This window comes from Balaenoptera musculus, chromosome X (assembly GCF_009873245.2).
Source record: "Balaenoptera musculus isolate JJ_BM4_2016_0621 chromosome X, mBalMus1.pri.v3, whole genome shotgun sequence".
NCBI classification, from domain to species: Eukaryota; Metazoa; Chordata; class Mammalia; order Artiodactyla; family Balaenopteridae; genus Balaenoptera; species Balaenoptera musculus.
Window position 1 is genome coordinate 19,311,622 of NC_045806.1, and position 23,144 is coordinate 19,334,765.

The following is a 23,144-nucleotide window of genomic DNA, read 5'->3' on the forward strand; positions in this document are numbered from 1 at the left end:
CTTAGGCTTAAGAACAAAGATTCCTCTTTCTTTTAAATTTTTATCAGAGTATCCACAATGTATTTTTTTAAATAAATTTATTTATTTATTTTGGGCTGTGTTGGGTCTTCGTTGCTGAGCGCGGGCTTTCTCTAGTTGCAGCGAGCAGGAGCTACTCCTTGTTGCAGTGTGCAGGCTTCTCACTGCGGTGGCTTCTTTTGTTGCAGAGCATGTGCTCAGTAGTTGCGGCACGCGGGCTCAGCAGTTGTGACTCGCGGACTCTAGAGCACAGGCTCAGTAGTTGTGGCACACGGGCTTAGCTGTTTCACAGCATGTGGGATCTTCCCGGACGAGGGCTCAAACCTGTGTCCCCTGCATTGGCAGGCGGATTCTTAACCACTGTGCCACCAGGGAAGTCCCAAGAACAAAGATTCTAACAGTGAGTTTTTATATCTTCAACTATGGTGGATTAAAGATGGATGAAAACTGTTTTATATTTATCCCACTGAGAGATGGGATCTATTTCCACCACCCTTGAAGCTAGGCAAGCCTCTGCCTGTTTTAACATATAACAGAAATGGAGGAAGCAACACAGTGCCAGTTCTTGGCCCTGCTGTTAAGAGGCCTGGGAGTTTCCACCTCTGCCTTTTGGTGCCCTGAGCCACCATGGAAGAAATCTGACTACTGTCATGGAGAGACCATGTGGAGATGCACCAAGAATGGAAATGGAAAGTGACCCAGCTGAGCCCAGGTTTCCAAACATCCCTACCAAGTTGCCAGGCATGAGTGAGGTTGTCTTGAACCCTCCAGACCAAACTAGTTACCAGCTAAATATCACTGAGTGACCTCAATCAACATGTGAGCAGAAGAATACTCCAGCTGAGCCCTGCCTGAATTCCTGACCCACAAAATCATGCAAAAAAGAGACACTGCCTCTGATTCCCCACAATGTATCTGGGTCATGGAAAGGGAATCACTACAATGGTAGAAGATGATATGCTCCAAGGAAAAATGAGAAAATAAACAAAACAGAGAGGCTGACTTTTTAGAAACACCTTGTGAAAATATGGGTTTGTTTTTTTTTTTAAGTAACAGAAGTAAAAGTGAGAAGTTGTATTTAAAAAATAGTACATTCTTGTCATAAAAGTCAAGGGCATTGAAAGGTCCAAGAGTTCAGCAAGATTACTTCATAGGTTGTAAAATGAGTTTCCAAGAGTCGGAAGAACAAGCAATGAACGTGGGTGAGAATTTTGAGAGGGTCCGGTGTTTGTGTTTTCCAAGGAAAACTGTGTGAGTGGTGTAAATTACACCAAAGTACGTTTTTTAAATTTTTTAACATCTTTATTGGAGTATAATTGTTTTACAATGGTGTGTTACTTTCTGCTGTATAACAAAGTGAATTAGCTATACATATACAGATATCCCCATATCTCCTCCCTCTTGCATCTCCCTCCCACACTCCCTATCCCACCCCTCTAGGTGGATACAAAGCACCGAGCTGATCTCCCTGTGCTATGCGGCTGCTTCCCACTAGCTATCTATTTTACATTTGGTAGTGTATATATGAACATGCCACTCTCTCCCTTCGTCCCAACTTATGTTTCCCCCTCCACATGTCCTCAAGTCCATTCTCTACGTCTGCATCTTTATTCCTATCCTGCCCCTAGGTTCTTCAGAACCATTTTTTTTTTCAGATTCCATATATATGCGTTAGCATACAGCATTTGTTTTCCTCTTTCTGACTTACTTCACTCTGTATGACAGACTCTAGGTCCATCCACCTCACTACAATTAACTCAATTTCGTTTCTTTTTATGGCTGAGTAATATTCCATTGTATATATGTGCCACATCTTCTTTATCCATTCATCTGTCGATGGACACTTAGGTTGCTTCCATGTCCTGGCTATTGTAAATAGAGCTGCAATGAACATTGTGGTACATGACACTTTTTGAATTATGGTTTTCTCAGGGCATATGCCCAGTAGTGGGATTGCTGGGTCATATGGTAGTTCTGTTTTTACTTTTTAAGGAACGTCCATACTGTTCTCCAAAGTGGTTGTACCACTTTACATTCCCACCAACAGTGTAGGATGGTCCCCTTTTCTCCACACCCTCTCCAGCATTTATTGTTTATAGATTTTTTGATGATGGCCATTCTGACTGGTGTGAGGTGATACCTCATTGTACTTTTGATTTGCATTTCTCTAATGATTAGTGATGTTGAACATCCTTTCATGTATTTGTTGGCAAACTGTATATCTTATTTGGAGAAAAGTCTTTTTAGGTCTTCTGCCCATTTTTGCACTGGGTTGTTTGTTTTTCTGATATTGAGCTGCATGAGCTGCTCGTAAATTTTGGAAATTAATCCTTTGTCAGTTGCTTCATTTGCAAATATTTTCTCCCATTCTGAGGGCTGCCTTTTAATCTTGTTTAGGGTTTCCTTGGCTGTGCAAAAGCTTGTAAGGTTCATTAGGTCCCATTTGTTTATTTTTGTTTTTACTTCCATTTCTCTAGGAGCTGGGTCAAAAAGGAGCTTGCTGTGATTTATGTCATAGCGTGTTCCGCCTATGTTTTCCTCTAAGAGTTTAATAGTGTCTGGCCTTACATTTAGGTCTTTAATCCATTTTGAGTTTGTTTTTGTGTATGGTGTTAGGGAGTGTTCTAATTTCATTCCTTTACATGTAGCTGTCCAGTTTTACCAGCACCACTTACTGAAGAGGCTGTCTTTTCTCCATTGTATATTCTTGCCTCCTTTATCAAAAATAAGGTGACCATATATGCGTGGGTGTATCTCTGGGCTGTCTATACTGTTCCATTGATCTATATTTCTGTTTTTGTGCCAGTACCAAACTGTCTTGATTACTGTAGCTTTGTAGTATAGTCTGAAGTCAGGGAGCCTGATTCCTCCAGCTCCATTTTTCGTTCTCAAGATTGCTTTGGCTATTCGGGGTCTTTTGTGTTTCCATACAAATTGTGAAATTTTTTGTTCTAGTTCTGTGAAAAATGCCATTGGTAGTTTGATAGGGATTGCATTGAATCTGTAGATTGCTTTGGGTAGTAGAGTCATTTTCGTAATGTTGATTCTTCCAATCCAAGAACATGGTATATCTCTCCATCTGTTTGTATCATCTTTAATTTCTTTCATCAGTGTCTTACAGTTTTCTGCATACAGGTCTTTTGTCCGCTTACATAGGTTTATTCCTAGGTATTTTATTCTTTTTGTTGCAATGGTAAATGGGAGTGTTTTCTTAATTTCTCTTTCAGATTTTTTATCATTAGTGTATAGGAATGCAAGAGATTTCCATGCATTAATTTTGTATCCTGCTACTTTACCAAATTCATTGATTAGCTCTAGTAGTTTTCTGGTAGCATCTTTAGGATTCTCTATGTAGAGTATCATGTCATCTGCAGTGACAGCTTTACTTCTTCTTTTCCGATTTGGATTTCTTTTATTTCTTTTTCTTCTCTGCTTGCTGTGGCTAAAACTTCCAAAACTATGTTGAATAATAGTGGTCAGAGTGGGCAACCTTGTCTTCTTCCTGATCTCAGTGGAAATGGTTTCAGTTTTTCACCATTGAGGACGATGTTGGCTGTGGGTTTGTCATATATGGCCTTTATTATGTTGAGGAAAGCTCCCTCTGTGCCTACTTTCTGGAGGGTTTTTATCATAAATGGGTGTTGAATTCTGTCAGAAGCCTTCTTTGCATCTATAGAGATGATCATATGGTTTTTCTCCTTCAATATGTTAACACGGTATGTCACATTGATTGATTTGCGTATACTGAAGAATCCTTGCATTCCTGGGATAAACCCCACTTGATCATGGTGTATGATCCTTTTAATGTGCTGTTGGATTCTGTTTGCTAGTATTTTGTTGAGGATTTTTGCATCTATGTTCATCAGTGATATTGGCCTGTAGTTTTCTTTGTGACATCTTTGTCTCGTTTTGGTATCACGGTGATGGTAGCCTCGTAGAATGAGTTTGGGAGTGTTCCTCCCTCTGCTACATTTTGGAAGAGTTTGAGAAGGATGGGTGTTAGCTCTTCTCTAAATGTTTGATAGAATTTGCCTGTGAAGCCATCTAGTCCTGGGCTTTTGTTTGTTGGAAGATTTTTAATCACAGTCTCAATTTCAGCACTTGTGATTGGTCTGTTTACATTTTCTATTTCTTCCTGGTTCAGTCTCGGAAGGTTGTGCTTTTCTGAGCATTTGTCCATTTCTTCCAGGCTGTCCATTTATTGGCATATACTTGCTTGCAGTAATCTCTCATGATACTTTGTATTTCTGCAGTGTCAGTTGTTACTTCTCCTTTTTCATTTCTAATTCTATTGATTTGAGTCTTCTCCCTTTTTTTCTTGATGAGTCTGGCTAATGGTTTATCAGTTTTGTTTATCTTCTCAAAGAACCAGTTTTTAGTTTCATTCATCTTTGCTATTGTTTCCTTCATTTCTTTTTCATTTATTTCTGATCTGATCTTTATGATTTCTTTCCTTCTGCTAACTTTGAGGTTTTTTTGTTCTCCTTTCTCTAACTGTTTTAGGTGTAAGGTTAGGTTGTTTATTTGAGATTTCTTTTTTCTTGAGGTAGGATTGTATTGCTATAAACTTCCCTCTTAGAACTGCTTTTGCTGCGTCCCATAGGTTTTGGGCCACCCTGTTTTCAGTGTCATTTGTTTCTAGGTATTTTCTGATTTCCTCTTTGATTTCTTCAGTGATCTCTTGGTTATTTAGTAGCATATTGTTTAGTCTCTATGTATTTCTATTTTTTATAGTTTTTTTCCTGTAATTGATATCTAGTCTCATAGCATTGTGGTTGGAAGAGATACCTGATATGATTTCAATTTTCTTAAATTTACAAAGGCTTGATTTGTGACCCAAGATATGATCTATCCTGGAGAATGTTCCATGAGCACTTGAGAAGAAAGTGTATTCTGTTGTTTTTGAATGGAATGTCCTATAAATATGAATTAAGTCCATCTTGTTTAATGGATCATTTAAAGCTTGTGTTTCCTTATTTATTTTCACTTTGGATGATCTGTCTGTTGGTGAAAGTCTGGTGTTAAAGTCCCCTACTATGATTGTGTTACTGTCGATTTCCCCTTTTACGGCTGTTAGCATTTGCCTTGTGTATTGAGGTGCTCCTATGTTGGGTGCAGAAATATTTACAATTGTTATATCTTCTTCTCGGATTGATCCCTTGATCATTATGTAATGTCCTTCCTTGTCTCTTGTAATAGTCTTTATTTCAAAGTCTATTTTGTCTGATATGAGAATTGCTACTCCAGCTTTCTTTTGATTTCCATTTGCATGGAATATCTTTTTCCATCCCCTCACTTTCAGTCTGTATGTATCCCTAGGTCTGAAGTACCTCTCTTGTAGACAGCATATATACGGGTCTTGTTTTCGTATCCATTCAGACAGTCTCTGTCTTTTGATTGGAGCATTTAATCCATTTACATTTAAGGTAATTACCGATATGTATGTTCCTATTACCATTTTCGTAATTGTTTTGGGTTTGTTATTGTAGGTCTTTTCCTTCTCTTGTGTTTTCTGCCTAGAGAAGTTCCTTTAGCAGTTGTTGTAAAACTGGTTTGATGGTGCTGAATTCTCTTATCTTTTAATTGTCTGTAAAGGTTTTAATTTCTCCATCAAATCTGAATGAGATCCTTGCTGGTAAAGTAATCTTGGTTGTAGACTTTTCCCTTTCATCACTTCAAATATGTCCTGCTACTCCCTTCTGGCTTGCAGAGTTCTGGCTGAAAGATCAGCTGTTAACCTTATGGGGATTCCCTTGTATGTTATTTGTTGTTTTTTCCTTGCTGCTTTTAATATTTTTTCTTTGTATTTAATTTTTGTTAGTTTGATTAATACGTGTCTTGGTGTGTTTCTCCTTGATTTATCCTTATGGGACTCTCTGCAGTTCGCGGACTTCATTGACTATTTCCCTTTCCCATATTAGGGAAGTTTTCAACTATAATGTCTTCAAATATTTTCTCAGTCCCTTTCTTTTTCTCTTCTTCTTCTGGGACACCTATAATTCAAATATTGGTGCATTTAACGTTGTCCCAGAGGCCTCTAGACTGTCCTCAATTCTTTTCATTCTTTATTCTGCTCTGCAGTAGTTATTTCCACTACTTTATCTTCCAGCTCACTTATCTGTTCTCCTGCCTCAGTTATTCTGCTATTGATCCCTTCTAGAGAATTTTTAATTTCATTTATTGTGTTGTTCATCACTGTTTGTTTGCTCATTGGTTCTTCTAGGTCCTTGTTAAACGTTTCTTCTATTTTCTCCATTCTATTTCCAAGATTTTGGATCATATTTACTATCATTACTCTGAATTCTTTTTCAGGTAGACTGCCTATTCCCTCTTCATTTGTTAGGTCTGGTGGGTTTTTAACTTGCTCCTTCATCTGCTGTGTGTTTTTCTGTCTTCTCATTTTGCTTAACTTACTGTGTTCAGGGTCTCCTTTTCACAGGCTGCAGGTTCGTAGTTCCCGTTGTTTTTGGTGTCTGTCCCCAGTGGCTAAGGTTGCTTCAGTGGGTTGTGTAGGCTTCCTGTTGGAGGGGACTAGTGCCTGTGTTCTGGTGGATGAGGCTGGATCTTGTCTTTCTGGTGGGCATGTCCACGTCTGCTGGTGTGTTTGGGGTGTCTGTGGCCTTATTATGATTTTTGGGAGCCTCTGTGCTAATGGATGGGGCTGTGTTCCTGTCTTGCTAGTTGTTTGGCATAGGGTGTCTAGCACTGTAGCTTGCTGTTCGTTGAGTGGAGCTGGGTCTTAGCGTTGAGATGGAGATCTCTGCGAGAGCTGTCACCATTTGATATTACGAGGAGCCAGGAGGTCTCTGGTGGACCAATGTCCTGCACTCGGCTCTCCCACCTGAGAGGCACAGGCCTGACACTCGGCCGGAGCATGAAGACCCTGTCAGCCACATAGCCAGGTACGTGGGGAGTTTCTTGCCTCTTGGGAAGTCTGAGGTCTTCTGCCAGCATTCAGTAGGTGTTCTGTAGGAGTTGTTCCACATGTAGATGTATTTCTGATGTATTTGTGGGGAGGAAGGTGCTCTCCACGTCTTACTCCTCTGCCCTCTTGAAGAATGCCCTCTTGGCTTTTCCCCAAGAAAAGCCTAATTGAATAAGCACTTCCAATGATGTGGAGAGCTATTAGAGAAAATAAAATAGTAGCCAGCATTCCCTGAAAAATCTTTAAATAGGATTGCCACATCTGTCTGGTTAGGTTTAAGCTTAGTACACCTAGAGGCAAGGAGGGTTTGACACCTTCAGAGGTTCATTGGTCATTTCTGTATCTAAGTAAATCTGATTTAGTATTCAAAAATGGGAAACATGAGCGTGCCAAAATCAAACATGCAAAACTCAAAGGTACTGGTTATAGCTGATAGTCTTCCAAGTGTATGAAAACATGTTTTCTCTGCACTTTTAATGAAAAAAAACATGTTTCTAGTTTAAATAGATTCCCTCCATCCTCACCTCATCCACAAACCTTCTTCATCCTAACAAGTAGCTTTGAAACAACAACTGAATATTTTCCCATCTGTTTACTCATTGCTATGTTCTTATAAATAAGAGCTGGGTAATAGAAAGGGTTGTTTTTATTTTGTAACATTGATGCATCCTTTTATATCTGTATGTCTTTAGGTATTTTGTCCATTTTGTTTCAGAGTTGGTAAGGTTGTGGAGGTTCACTAAGTCCTTGTTGTCTTAAATGAAAATACCATTTTTTTCTGATTGTCTAAATACTTTGCCTGTTGAACAACGTTCAGAAAATAACAGTTAAAAAGTAAGTCAAAAATACAGGTCATATATGTGATAAAATAAAAATAGCCCCCACTTGGTGTTTTCCAAAGCTAACTTACAAAGGGAATAATTGATTCAACTGTCCCCCTGGGGGTAGGTCTCAAGTCCCTTTGCGCTTTGGCCAGTAGGTTTGTGGTTAAGGTATCCTAATACACACTGTCCAATCACTGGGCTTCTCTCTGTTCAAGTTCAGCAGAGGTTAAGTATGTTAATGATTTTCACCTTCCTTTCCAGGACATTAAAAAATGGGGTAAGTGGGACTTCCCTGGTGGTGCAGTGGTTAAGAATCTGCCTGCCAATGCAGGGGACATGGTTTTGATCCCTGGTCCAGGAAGACCCCACACGCCACAGAGCAACTAAGCCTGTGCGCCACAACTACTGAGCCTGCGCTCTAGAGCCCGCGAGCCACAACTACTGAAGGTCGTGCGCCTAGAGCCCGTGCTCTGCCACAAACAAGAGAAGCCACCACGAGAAGCCTGTGCACCGCAATGAAGAGGAACCCCCGCTTGCCGCAACTAGAGAAAGCCCACGCGCAGCAATGAAGACCCAATGCAGCCCAAAATAAATAAATAAATAAATAATTTATTTTTTTTTAAATGCGGTAATAATCTAAGTCTTCAAATCTAAATTCCACTCATGTTGTATAACCCAGTCTTGCAGCTATAATATCAAACATTCTGCAAAATATCAAGATCAGATACCTAAAGCACATAAGAAAACTTTCATTCTATTGAAAGATGGAAGGGGAGGGATTACATATTTTGCTTTTATCACAATAGCTCCAATTTCTGACTATTGACTTGAACATCTACAATTTGGTATATTCAAATTGGTATTTTATCCTACAATTTGGAATATAATGATAGTAACAATGCTATTTCTTTTTAAAAGTCTCTCTCTCTAAAAAAATAATCAGAACAGAAATAGCTACAACTATCTCAAGGGGAAAAAAAAGAAAAATAATATCTATCATATGCCACTAGCTTGGAATTTTAAATAATGAAAATAAAGTTATATTATAATTACAATTTTGGCTCAATCCGAGGGAGAAAAATCCTAACAACCAGAGTTGCCAATGACAGAATGGGTTTTCTTGTGAATTAATGAGTTCTCCACCATGAGAGAAATTCACATCAGCCCTGAAGAGCCATTTTCTATAGATGTGATCTGGATGTTTCCACTGAGTGAAAGACAGGACTGAATGAAAGCTCTTGTTCTCTCAAATCCAAGGATCTACAATGCTTATTGAAGCTCCCCAACACTGGCTCCTCCAACATGCCACACAATACTTCTATAGAGTGGTCAAAGTCATAGTATAAAGTAGTATGGGTGGTAAGGATACAGGGTCATTTACTACAGACTTCTACTTAAAGTGGTCGGTGCCCTAACTTCACAATTTTTAAGTAGTTTGACCATCACCATTTTCCTCTAGAGAAGCTTGAGTAAGTCACTTTCCCACCATTCCCGACTTCTTCAAGGAAAAGTTATACTTCAGGGAAGCAGAACACAAGGTCTTTGTTATCTCCTAAGAAATACAGGAAATTCAGAACTATTCTTCTATAAGGTAACCAGCAAAAGGGCAGAAGCATTAGATTTAGACCCTGCCTCTTCACATTTATACCAAATTCAAACACAACCAATAGGCATAAAAATCTCAGAAGCTGGTCCTAAATTATAGAAGCCACCGGATCTAAGCTCTTAAACTATACTCTCCAACCTTTTGTGACCAGGCATAAAATTTATTTATTCATTGGACAGATGTTTACTGATCACCTACAATGCGTTTCTAGACTAGGGGTCAGCAAACTTTTTCTATAATGGGCCACATGGTAAATGGCCAGGTTTTCAGTTCATCAGTCCCTTTCACACCTACTCAACTCCCCCATTTGCAGCCACAGACAATACACGAATGAGTAAGTGTGGCTGTGTTCCAATAAAATATTATTTATAAAATAAATAAAAACAGTAGGCAGGCTGGATTTGGCCAGTGGGCGGTAATCTGCCAAACCTCGGTCTCGACTTTTGAGATATACCAATGAACAAAACAGAAAAAAATCCCTTTCTTCTTCGAGCTTGCAGTCTTATAAGATCAGTAAAAAATTAGCATGCACTCCAAATACATATACATGTATTTATTTGTAAATTGTATGTGTATAATAGCATATAAACACATTTTGTACATTATAAAATTTAGGCAATATTATAAATTATAATGAATGTGATAAATATTTTAAGATAAATTGTATATTTTAATTTTTGATACTTTTATTGTTTTTTTACTTTTTCACTAAAATTATCACTACCAATATACTTCAGTGAGAGCAATATCTTTTAAAATCTTGGTTTAACATTCTGTGATCGAATTTTAAGCCAGTTGTTTTAGATATTTGGTTTTAAAGGCTGTCATAGTGGAAAATTCCTCTCAAAAAGATCTATAGCTCCAAAAGGAAGCACTGCATTATGGGCTGTGCTTATTAAACCATGATCATTATTTTTAAATCTCATCCTTCAATTATGCAAAGAATTTCATTAAATTTTTGGCTTATATATTTACATCTTACTCAGTGTAAATGAGTTGTTACTGCCAACTAATTGGAAGGTAAATATTGGAAGGTAAGTAAACATCTGTTGACCAACTGAATAAATGCAAAAAATTCACTGAAAGCATTTGAAAGATTTGTAAAGATGTTTCCAAGTTGATATGAAGTTTGTTGATGAGAGTTTTTGATATGTGACATACAGGGTTTTAAGCAATACCTTAATCATTACTAAAATTTAAGGCACATAAACGTAATACCTAACAGTACATTGGGGGAAGGAAGGCATAAGGAGGTCACTGGCAAGCTCTCTAGGTGGTGGAATGCCACCTAGTAATCAGAACAGGTGAGGGCTTCAAAGTCAATCCTTAGGTTTAATACGAGTAAAGTTTTCTTTCTTTTTTCATTTTAAAAATTTACAGGGGGGATTTCCCTGGTGGTCCACTGCTTAGGACTCCACGCTTCCACTGCAGGGGGCATGAGTTCGATCCCTGGTCGGGTAACTAAGATCCTGCAAACCGCAGAGTGCAGTCAAAAACAAAAACAAAAACAAAAATTTTTTTAATTAAAAAAAATTTACAAGGTTGACTAGACTCAATGAATCGTCCACTGCACCCTTTCGTATGCACGTTGGAGATAACTATTCTTCAGAGTTATTTATTTTTTCCATAGTTTGCATTTGGAGAGTGCCCTTTCCAACACTATTGTCTATTTGTAAAGGATTTCAACTTGGAACCTATATTGTTAGATGTAACTGATAGATTCCACCAATCTAGTTCACTTTCTCTGTCTGCATATTCTTGAGAGTAACATCTTACCAACACAGCACACTCGGTATAATAATGCAGAGAAAACACAAATTAAGTAAATCTTTCACTCACACCTAACTCAATCACAATGATTTGGTTGGCTATTTTTGGTTTCTAACTTGTATATCTGCTCCAGTCTGGAAGTTAAGTATCAGCAAACTATCTGAACTGTTTGGCAGAATCTTCAAAACTTCAGATGAACTCTAGCCAAGTTTACTCCATCTCTAATGAGATGTTATTAATCAACAGTATGTTTGTAGTCATGAAAGGGCTGTTTAGAATTTTAATAAATGTCATCTAGAAAATTAACAAAAAAGTAATTAAGAAGATTTATTACCTGATTCCCTATCACCTTCATGGTCAAACCAAAGGAAAATGTGATTAAAAATGAGGATTACTAAAACCTGAACATTTTATAAATATTCCCGCAAAACCCTCCTCAAATAGCCAGGAAGTTTGGCACTCTTCCCTGCTCAGGTAACACCCTATAGGGGTTTTCACGGTGTTAGGTGTTTAATTGTTTCTCCAACTCCTCCCTCTGCTGCAGAAATAGTTTTAGAGCAGGGAATTTTGTCTTTTTTTTCTTTTTCTGTGCCCTCTAATGCATAGTAGTGTTCAATTAGCATCTACTGAAATCAAATAAAATGTCATGGAAGTCCCAAAGTATATTTTAAATTTCCATGGTCCATAATTGAAGAAAACCTCAGAATTGTGAACTTTACTTGGTGTTCCTGAAAATTAGACAAGAAATATTTCCTTCTTCATGTCATAGTTTCGGTTCAGAAAAACTTGTCTGAGTACCATTAAGCTCTGTAGCACTGAACACTCTTCTTGAAATGTATTCCAAATACATGGAGTTTTAAAATGTCAAATTAATTTGGCCCATCTTCTCATAAAGGGAATAGTTGAAACTGACATCATTTGCTGTTGATATGATCAACCTCATTAAAAATTTAACAAAATCACTGACAAACTCAGAGCTAATAAGAGAGTTCAGCAAGGTGAATGAATATATCAATAGAGTTTTTCTATGTCAACAACAATGAACTAGAAAACAAAATGTTATTAACAAGATCACCAAATTCTATAAAATTTCTAAGAATTAACGTCACAAAAATACAAAGGACTGCTATAGAAAATTTTTTAATTCAATGAAAGAATATAAAAGAAAATCTGAGTAAATGAAAAACATTCCATGCTCCTGAAGGGATGATTTAATATTATAAATATGTCTATTTTCCCCAAATTGATCTATATTGAAATCAACTGTAATCAAAATTCCAGCTGGATTAATTTTGATGAACTTGATAAACCTCTTCTAAAATGTGCAAAGAAGTCTAAAGGTCTATAAGCAGCTAAGTCACCTTTGAAAAAGATGACCGAAGACTAAGGAATTGCTTTACCAGGTATTAAGACAAACTAAAAGTCAGGATAAAAATCACAAAATGGTCTTGGTGCAAGAATGTACAAATGGAGCAGTGGAACAAATGAGAGTCATAAGAGACCCAAGTCCCTAATATACAATAAAGATGGCACCATACACAAATCAAAGAACAAAGGATGAACCAGTTAGTATACAGCATTGGAAAAATATTTTTGAAAAAAATTAAATTGAATTCCTATATAATATCTTATAAAAGTTGGACTCTAAGAGGATTAAAGACCTAAATTTGAAAAGTAAACTATACAGTAATAAAAGATAATGTAGAAAAATAGCCTGATAACCTGGCAGGGGCAAGAATTTAAACAAAACCCCAAAAGCATACTCTATAACGTAAAATACTTGTAAATATTATATCAAAACTAAGGATTCTGAGAGGAGCTCAAAATGGAGTAGGAGATTGCTAAGCTCACCTCCCCCCACAAACACATCAATAATACATCTACATGTGGAAGAATTCTCACTGAAAACAAACTGGAAACTGGCAAAAGACTCTTACACAACCAAGGCTGTAAAGTAAGATCCACACGGAGCCAGGTAGGAAGGGAGGAGAAGCGATCAAGTTGGGACCTGCGCCCTTGAGAGAGGATGCAGAAGAGGAGGGGGAAACCATGGCTTGGAGATCCTCCCTGGGGAGTGAGCAGTTGAACCACATACTGGGCATGCCAGCTCTGAGGCCTGACACTGGGAAGAGGAGTCCCCTTGGCTGATTTGAAGACCAGTGGGGCTAGCAGTGGGGCTGTGAGAAACCTAGACTCCACTCACAAAGAGCAAACACATGCTTGCTTGGTCTCAAAACAAGGCAGAGGAAGCAGATTGAAACTGCCTGGGACTCTGGCCGATTTCCCCCAGCTGGCACAGCACTCACCCCTGGCCACGCTGAACACCCACTCCAACCCCTCTTGCTCTGGTGAAACTTTCTACTAGGACGAAGTCTGACATTGCTGAGGAGAGTCTGCAGTTGTGCAGGATGGAGCCAGCTTTGATCCAGCACAGCACCTGAATGGAGAGAGGGCAGCCATTGCTGTTGGTACCAGAGACGGAGGAATGGGAGCTGTTTAGAGCTCTGACTGCTGCTGGGACCAATACAGCATGTGCCCCAGTCCACACTGGGTGCCTGCTCCAAGCCTCACTTGCTCCCATGCTGCTCCCCTCCAGGGCAAATATGCCGATGCTGGGAGAGGGCAGAACACACACGTGGAATGGAACCAGCTTGGACCTAACCCTCAGGGCTTCTCCAGCAACTTGGGACCCAACCTAGCCCCCAGCAGGGCACTGTTGGTCACTAAGCAGAGGAGAAGCCCAGGCTCACACTTGGCTCTGGCTTTAGCTCCTCCACCTCCAGCCCTACCTCTCACCAAGATGATAGCTGCCAGTACACCCTGAGGGAAGATGAGACTCATGTTCACGTCAGATCCAGCTCTCCCACCAAAGCCACTGGGCACACGCAGACTGTATAAGGATGCACCTACAAAAGGACACCCTTTTAAGACCAGGATAGGTAACTGTTTCACCTAATTTCATAAAGAGATAAAGTTAAGCAAAATGAGAAGACAGAGGAAATTGTTTCAGACCAAAGAATAAGAAAAAAAAACCTGAAAAAATAACTAATGAAACAGAGATAAGTAATTTACCATATAGAGAGGTCAAAGCATTAGTAATAAGGATGCTAACAGAACTAGGGAAAAGAATAGATGAACACAATGAGAATTTTAACAAGTAACTAGAAAATATAAAAAAGAACCAGTCTAGAGCAGAAAAACACAATAACTGAAGTGAAGAACACACTAGAAGGAATTAATAGCAGACTAGGTGATATGGAAGAATGCGTTACGTGATCTGAAGATAGAATAATGAAAATCACACCATCACATAATCAGAAACAAATTTTTAAACATGAGATCAGTTTAAGGGACCTCTGGGACATCATCAAGCATAGCAACATTTGCATTGCAGTAGTCCAAGAAAGAAAAAAGAGAAAAGGGTCGAAAATATATTTGACGAAATTATGGCTGAAAACTTCCTAAGCCTGAAGAAGAAAAGAGATATCCAGGTACAGGACACACAGAGAGTTCCAAACAAGATGAACCCAAAGAAACCCACACCAAGACATATCATAATTAAAATGGAAAATGTTAAACACAGATTTTTAAAGGCAGCAAAAGAAAAACAAAAAGTCACATACAATGGAACCCCCATAAGGCTATCAGCTGATTTTTCTGCAGAAACTTTGCAGTCCAGAAGGGAGTGGTGTGATATATTTAAAGTGCTTGAGGGGAAAAGCCTGCAACCTAGGAATATTCTACCCAGCAAGGTTATCATTTAGAATTGAAGGAGAGATAAACAACTTCACAGACAAGCAAAACTAAAAGAGTTCCTCAATACTAAACCAACCCTAAAAGAAATGTTAAAGGGTCTTCGCTAAGTGGAAAAGAAAAAGCTACAATGAGATGTCAGAATCTATATGAAAGGAAAACTCCCCCTAGTAAAGGCAAATATATAGTAAAGGCTGTGGATCAACCACATAAATAAGCTAGCACGAAGATTAAAAGACAAAAAAATGTAAAATGAACTATAACTACAACAAACAGTTAAGGGATAAACACGAAGATGTAAAATATGGTATCAAAAACACAAAAAGCTGGGAGAGGGGTAAAAATGTAGACCTTTTAGAATGTGTTTGAACTTAAGTAACTACCAGCTTAAAACAACTAGATAGGTCAACATATATAAACCCATGGTAACCACAAATCAAAAACCAACAACCGATACATGAAAACTAGAGAAAAAGGAACACAAACATACCACTAAAGAGAATCAACAAACCACAAGGGGAGAAACTAAAAGAAGAACAGAGAATAACTACAAAAACAACCAGAAAACAAGTAACGAAACTGCAATAAGTACATACCTATCAACAATCACATTAAATGACAATAGAGTAAATGCTCCAATTAAAAGACATAGGGTAGCTGACTGGATAATAAAACAAGACCCATCTATATGTTACTTACAAGAGATTCACTTCAGAGCTAAAGACACACACAGACTGAAAGTAAGCAGGGGGCTTCCCTGGTGGTGCAGTGATTAAGAATCTGCCTGCCAATGCAGGAGACACGGGTTAAGCCCTGGTCCAGGAAGATCCCACATGCCTCGAAGCAATTAAGCCCGTGCACCACAACTACTGAGCCTGCACTCTAGAGCCCGCAAGCCACAACTACTGAAGCCTGCATGCCACAACTACTGAAGCCCATGCGCCTAGAGCCTGTGCTCCACAACAAAGAGAAGCCACTGCAATGAGAGGCCCATGCACCACAACGAAGAGGAGCCCCCACTCGCTGTGACTAGAGAAAGCCCGCATGCAGCAACAAAGACCCAATGTAGCCAAAAATAAAATAAAATAAATAAATATATAAAGGAAAAAAGTAAGGAGATGCAAAACGATATTTCATGCAAATGGAAACAAGAATGCTGGGGTAGCAATACTCATATCAGACAAAATAGACTTTGCTTTAAAGTCTATAACATAAGACAAAGAAGGGTATTATATAATGATAAAGGGATCAATACAAGAAGAGGATATAACATTTGTTAACACACATGTACCTAATATAGGAGCACCTAAATACATAAAGCAAATATTGAGACATAAAGGGAGAAATTGACAACAATACAATAATAGTAGGGGACTATAACACCCCACTTACATCAATAGACACATCATCCAGACAGAAAATCATTAAGGAAACAGTAACCTTAAATAACTCATTAGACCAGTGGGACTTAGATATCAAAAGGACATTACATCCAAAAACAGCAGAATATACATTCTTTTCAAGTGCACATGGAACATTCTCTAGGATAGATCAAATGCTACTCCACAATACAAATCTTAACAAATTTAAGAGGATAGAGATTATACCAAGCATTTTTTCCCAACACAAGGATATGAAACTAGGAATCAATTACAGTGAGAAAAATGAAAAAAAACACAAACACATGGAGACCAAACAACATGCTACTAAAACACCAATGGGTCAAAGAGGAAATCAGAAAACACCTTGAGACAAACGAAAATGGAAACACAGCTTTCCAGAATCTATGACATGCAGCAAAAGCAGTTCTAAAAGAAAAGTTTATAGCAATAGAAGCATACCTTAACAAGAAAAATCTCAAATAAACCATATAACCTACAAGCTAAAAGAATTAGAAAAAGAAGAAAAAAGCCCAAAGTCAGCAGAAGGAAGGAAATAATAAATATCAGAGAAGAAATAAATAAAATAGAGATAAAAAATATTAGAAAAGATCAATGAAACCAAGAGCTGGTTCTCTGAAACGATAAAAAATTTGATAAATCATTAGCCAGGCTCACCAAGAAGAAGAGAGGACCCAAATAAACAAAATAAGAAATGAAAAAGGAGAAATTACAACCAATATCACAGAGATACAAAAATTCAAAAGAGAATACTGCAAACCAACAGTAATATGCCAACAAATCGAACAACATAAAGAAAGAAGAAATGGCTAAATTTCTAGAAACATACAATTTTCCAAGACTGAATCAGGAAGAGATAGACAACCTGAACAGACTCATCAATAGTAGTGAAAATGAATTAGTCATCAAAAAATTCCCAGCAACAAAGCTCAGGACAGGATGGCTTAACAAGGGAATTCTACCAAACATATGAAGAAGAGCTAATACCTATCCTTCTCAAACCATTCCCAAAAATTGAAGAGGAGAGCTGACAAATTCACTCTCTGAGGCCACCATTACCCTGATGCCAAAACCAGACAAAGACACTACAAAAAAAAGAAAGTTACAGTCCAATATCTTTGATGATTATAGATGCAAAAATCTGCAACAAAATATTAGCAAACTGAATTCAACAATATATTAAAAGGTACACCATGACCAAGTGGGGTTTATTTCAGGGATGCAAGGATGCTTCAATATCTGCAAATCAATCTATGTGGTATCCCACACTTACAAAATGAAGAATAAAAATCAAATGATTGTCACAATAGATGAAGGAAAAGCACTGGACAAAATTCACATCCATTCATGAAAAAACTCTCATCAAAGTTGGTACAGAGGGAACATATCTCAACATAATAAAGGGCATATATGATAAACTCACAGCTAAAATCATACTCAATGGTGAAAACCTGAAAGCTTTTTCTCTAAAATCTGGTGTAAGACATACTGGGCATACTTATGCCCACTCTCACCACTTCTATTTAACATAGTATTTGGAAGTCCTAGCCACAGCAATCAGACAAGAAATAGAAATAAAAGGCATCCAAATTGAAAGGGAAGAAGTAAAACTGTCACTATTTGCAGATGACATAATACTATATATAAAAAACCATAAAGTTTCCACCAAAAAACTATTATAATAAATAAATTCAGTAAAGTTGCAGGATACAAGATTAATATACAGAAATCTGTTTCTTTTCTATACACTAATAAGGAACTACCAGAAAGAGAAAGCACGAAAACAATCCCGTTCAAAATCACATCAAAAAGAATTAAAATACCTAGGAATAAACTTAACCAAGGGGTTAAAGACCTATACTCTGAAAACTATAAAACACTGATGAAAGAAACTGAAAAAGATACAAAGAAATGGAAAGACGTCCCATGTTCACAGATTGGAAGAACTAATATTTTTTAAATGTCCATACTACCCAAGGCAATCTACAGATTTAATGCAATCCCTATCAAAATACCCATAACATTTTTCACAGAACTAGAACAAATTACCCTAATAATTAATATGGAACCACAAAAGACTCCAAATAGCCAAAGCAATCTTCAGAAAAAAAGAACAAAGCTGGAGGTATCATGCCTTCTGACTTCAGACTATACAAAGCTATAGCAATCAAAACAATATGGTAGGGAGGAGCTTCAAGACGGTGGAAGAGTAAGACATGGAGATCAGCTTCCTTCCCACAAATACATCAGAAATACGTCTACATGTGGAACAACTCCTACAGAACACCTACTGAACGCTGTTAGAAGACCTCAGACCTCCCAAAAGGCGAGAAACTCCCCCACGTACCTGAGTAGGGCAAAAGAAAAAAGAAAAAACAGAGGCAAAAGAATAGGGATGGGACCTGCACCAGCGGGAGGGAGCTGTGAAAGAGGAAAGGTTTCCACACACTAGGAAGCCCCTTCGCGGGCGGAGACTGCGGGTGGCGGAGGGGGGAAGCTTCGGAGCCACGGAGAGAGCGCAGCCACAGGGGTGCGGAGGGCAAAGTGGAGAGATTCCCGCACAGAGGACTGGTGCCGACCAGCACTCACCAGCCCGAGAGGCTTGTCTGCTCACCCGCCGGGGCGGGCAGGGGCTGGGAGCTGAGGCTCGGGCTTCGGAGGTCGGATCCCAGGGAGAGGACTGGGGTTGGCTGTGTGAACACGGCCCGAAGGGGGCTAGTGCGCCACAGCTAGCCGGGACGGAGTCCAGAAAAATGTCTGGAGCTGCCGAAGAGGCAAGAGACTTTTTCTTCCCTCTTTGTTTCCTGGTGCGCCAGGAGAGGGGATCAAGAACGCCACTTAAACGAGCTCCAGAGACTGGCGCGAGCCGCGGCTATCAGCGCGGACACCAGAGATGGGCATGAGATGCTAAGGCCGCTGCTGCAGCCACCAAGAACCCTGTGTGCGAGCACAGGTCGCTCTCCACACCTCCCCTCCCGGGAGCCTGTGCAGCCCACCACTGCCAGGGTCCCGTGATCCAGGGACAACTTCCCTGGGAGAATGCACGGCGACCCTCAGGCTGCTGCAACGTCACGCTGGCCTCTGCCGCCCCAAGCTCGCCCCGCCTCCTCCGTACCCCTCCCTCCCCCCGGCCTGAGTGAGCCAGAGCCCCCGAAGCAGCTGCTCCTTTAACCCCGTCCTGTCTGAGCGAAAAACAGACGCCCTCAGGCAACCTACATGCAGAGGGGGGCCAAATCCAAAGCTGAACCCCGGGAGCTGTGCAAACAAAGAAGAAAAAGGGAAATTCCTCCCAGCAGCCTCAGGAGCAGAGGATTAAATCTCCACAATCAACTTGATGTACCCTGCATATCTGGAATACCTGAATAGACAAGAAATCACCCCAAATTGAGGAGGTGGACTTTGGGAGCAACGATATATATATTTTTTCCCCTTTTTCTCTTTTTGCGAGTGTGTATGTGTATACTGCTGTGTGTGATTCTGTCTGTATAGCACTGCTTTTACCATTAGTCGTAGGGTTCTATCGGTCCGTTGTTTTTTTTTTTTTACTTAAAAAATATTTTTTTCTTAATAATTATTTTTTATTTTAATAACTTTATTTTATATTACTTTATTTTATTTTATTTTCTTCTTTCTTTCTTTCTTTCTTTTCTCCCTTTTATTCTGAGCCGTGTGGAGGACAGGCTCTTGGTGCTCCAGCCAGGCGTCAGGGCTGTGCCTCTGAGGAGGGAGAGCCAAGTTTAGGACACTGGTCCACAAGAGACCTCCCAGCTCCACGTAATATCAAACAGTGAAAATCTCCCAGAAATCTCCATCTCAACGCCAAGACCCAGCTCCACTCAATGATCAGCAAGCTACAGTGCTTGACACCCTATGCCAAACAACTAGCAAGACAGGAACACAACCCCACCCATTAGCACAGAGGCTGCCTAAAATCAAAATAAGGCCACAGACACCCCAAAACACACCAGCAGACGTGGACCAGCCCACCAGAAAGACAAGATCCAGCCTCATCCACCAGAACACAGGCACTAGTCCCCTCCACCAAGAAGCCTACACAACCCACTGAACCAACCTTAGCCACTGGGGACAGACACCAAAAACAACGGAAACTACGAACCTGCAGCCTGCGAAAAGGAGACCCCAAACACAGTAAATTAAGCAAAATGAGAAGACAGAGAAACACACAGCAGATGAAGGAGCAAGGCAAAAACCCACCAGACCTAACAAATGAAGAGGAAACAGGCAGTCTACCTGAAAAAGAATTCAGAATAATGATAGTAAATATGATCCAAAATCTTGGAAACAGAATGGAGAAAATACAAGAAATGTTTAACAAGGACCTAGCGGAACTAAAGAGCAAACAAACACTGATGAACAACACAAAAAATGAAATTTAAAATTCTCTAGAAGGGATCAATAGCAGAATAACTGAGGCAGAACAACGGATAAGTGACCTGGAAGATAAAATAGTGGAAATAACTACTGTAGAGCAGAATAAAGAAAAAAGAATGAAAAGAATTGAGGACAGTCTCACAGATCTCTGGGACAACATTAAACACACCAACATTCGAATTATAGGGGTCCCAGAAGAAGAAGAGAAAAAGAAAGGGACTGAGTAAATATTTGAAGACATTATAGTTGAAAACTTCCCTAATATGGGAAAGCAAATAGTTAATCAAGTCCAGGAAGCACAGAGAGTCCCATACAGGATAAATCCAAGGAGAAACATGCCAAGACACATATTAATCAAACTATCAAAAATTAAATACAAAGAAAACATATTAAAAGCAGCAAGGGAAAAACAACAAATAACATACAAGGGAATCCCCATAAGGTTAACAGCTGATCTTTCAGCAGAAACTCTGCAAGCCACAAGGGAGTGGCAGGACATATTTAAAGTGATGAAGGAGAAAAACCTACAACCAACATTACTCTACCCAGCAAGGATCTCATTCAGATTTGACGGAGAAATTAAAAAGCTTTACAGACAAGCAAAAGCTAAGAGAATTCAGCACCACCAAACCAGCGTTACAACAAATGCTAAAGGAACTTCTCTAGGCAGGAAACACAAGAGAAGGAAAAGACCTACAATAATAAACCCAAAACAATTGAGAAAATGGTCATAGGAACATACATATCGATAATTACCTTAAATGTAAATGGATTAAATGCTCCAACCAAAAGACAGAGACTGGCTGAATGGATACAAAAACAAGACCCATATATATGCTGTCTACAAGAGACCCACTTCAGACCTAGGGACACATACAGACTGAAAGTGCTGGGATGGAAAAAGATATTTCATACAAATGGAAATCAAAAGAAAGCTGGAGTAGCAATTCTCATATAAGACAAAATAGACTTTAAAACAAAGACTATTACAATAGACAAAGAAGGACACTACATAATGACCAAGGGATCAATCCAAGAAGAAGACATAACAATTGTAAATCTTTATGCACCCAACACAGGAGCACCTCAATACATAAGGCAAATACTAACAGCCATAAAAGGGGAAAGCAACAGTAACACAATCATAGTAGGGGACTTTAACACCCCACTTTCACCAATGGACAGATCATCCAAAATGAAAATAAATAAGGAAACACAAACTTTAAATGATACATTAAACAAGATGGACTTAATTGATATTTATAGGACATTCCATCCAAAAACAACAGAATACACATTCTTCTCAAGTGCTCATGGAACATTCTCCAAGATAGATCATATCTTGGGTCACAAATCAACCCTTGGTAAATTTAAGAAAATTGAAATCGTATCAAGTATCTTTTCTGACCACAATGCTATGAGACTAGATATCAATCACAGGAAAAAAATCGGTAAAAAATACAAGCACATGGAGGCTAAACAATACAGTACTTAATAACCAAGAGATCACTGAAGAAATCAAAGGGGAAATCAAAAAATACCTAGAAACAAATGACACTGAAAACACAGTGACCCAAAACCTATGGGATGCAGCAAAAGCACCTCTAAGCGGGAAGTTTATAATAATAAAACCCTACCTTAAGAAACAAGAAACATCTCAAACAACCTAACCTTACACCTAAAGCAATTAGAGAAAGAAGAACAATAAAACCCCAAAGTTAGCAGAAGGAAAGAAATCATAAAGATCAGATCAGAAATAAATGAAAAAGAAATGAAGGAAACCATAGCAAAGATCAATAAAACTAAAAGCTGGTTCTTTGAGAAGATAAACAAAATTGATAAACCATTAGCCAGACTCATCAAGAAAAAAAGGGAGAAGACTCAAATCAATAGAATCAGAAATGAAAAAGGAGAGGTAACAAGTGACACTGCAGAAATACAAATGATCATGAGAGATTACTACACACAACTATATGCCAATAAAATGGACAACCTGGAAGAAATGGAAAAATTCTTAGAAATGCACAACCTTGCGAGACTGAACCAGGAAGAAATAGAAAATATGAACAGACCAATCATAAGCACTGAAATTGAAACTGTGATTAAAAGTCTTCCAACAAACAAAAGCCCAGGACCAGATGGCTTCACAGGCGAATTCTATCAAACATTTGCAGAAGAGCTAACACCTATCCTTCTCAAACTCTTCCAAAATATAGCAGAGGGAGGAACACTCCCAAACTCATTCTACAAGGCCACCATCACTCTGATGCCAAAACCAGACAAAGATGTCACAAAGAAAGAATACAGGCCAATATCACTGATGAACATAGATGCAAAAATCCTCAACAAAATACTAGCAAACAGAATCCAACAGCACATTAAAAGGATCATACACCATGATCAAGTGGGGTTTATCCCAGGAATGCAAGGATTCTTCAATATACACAAATCAATCA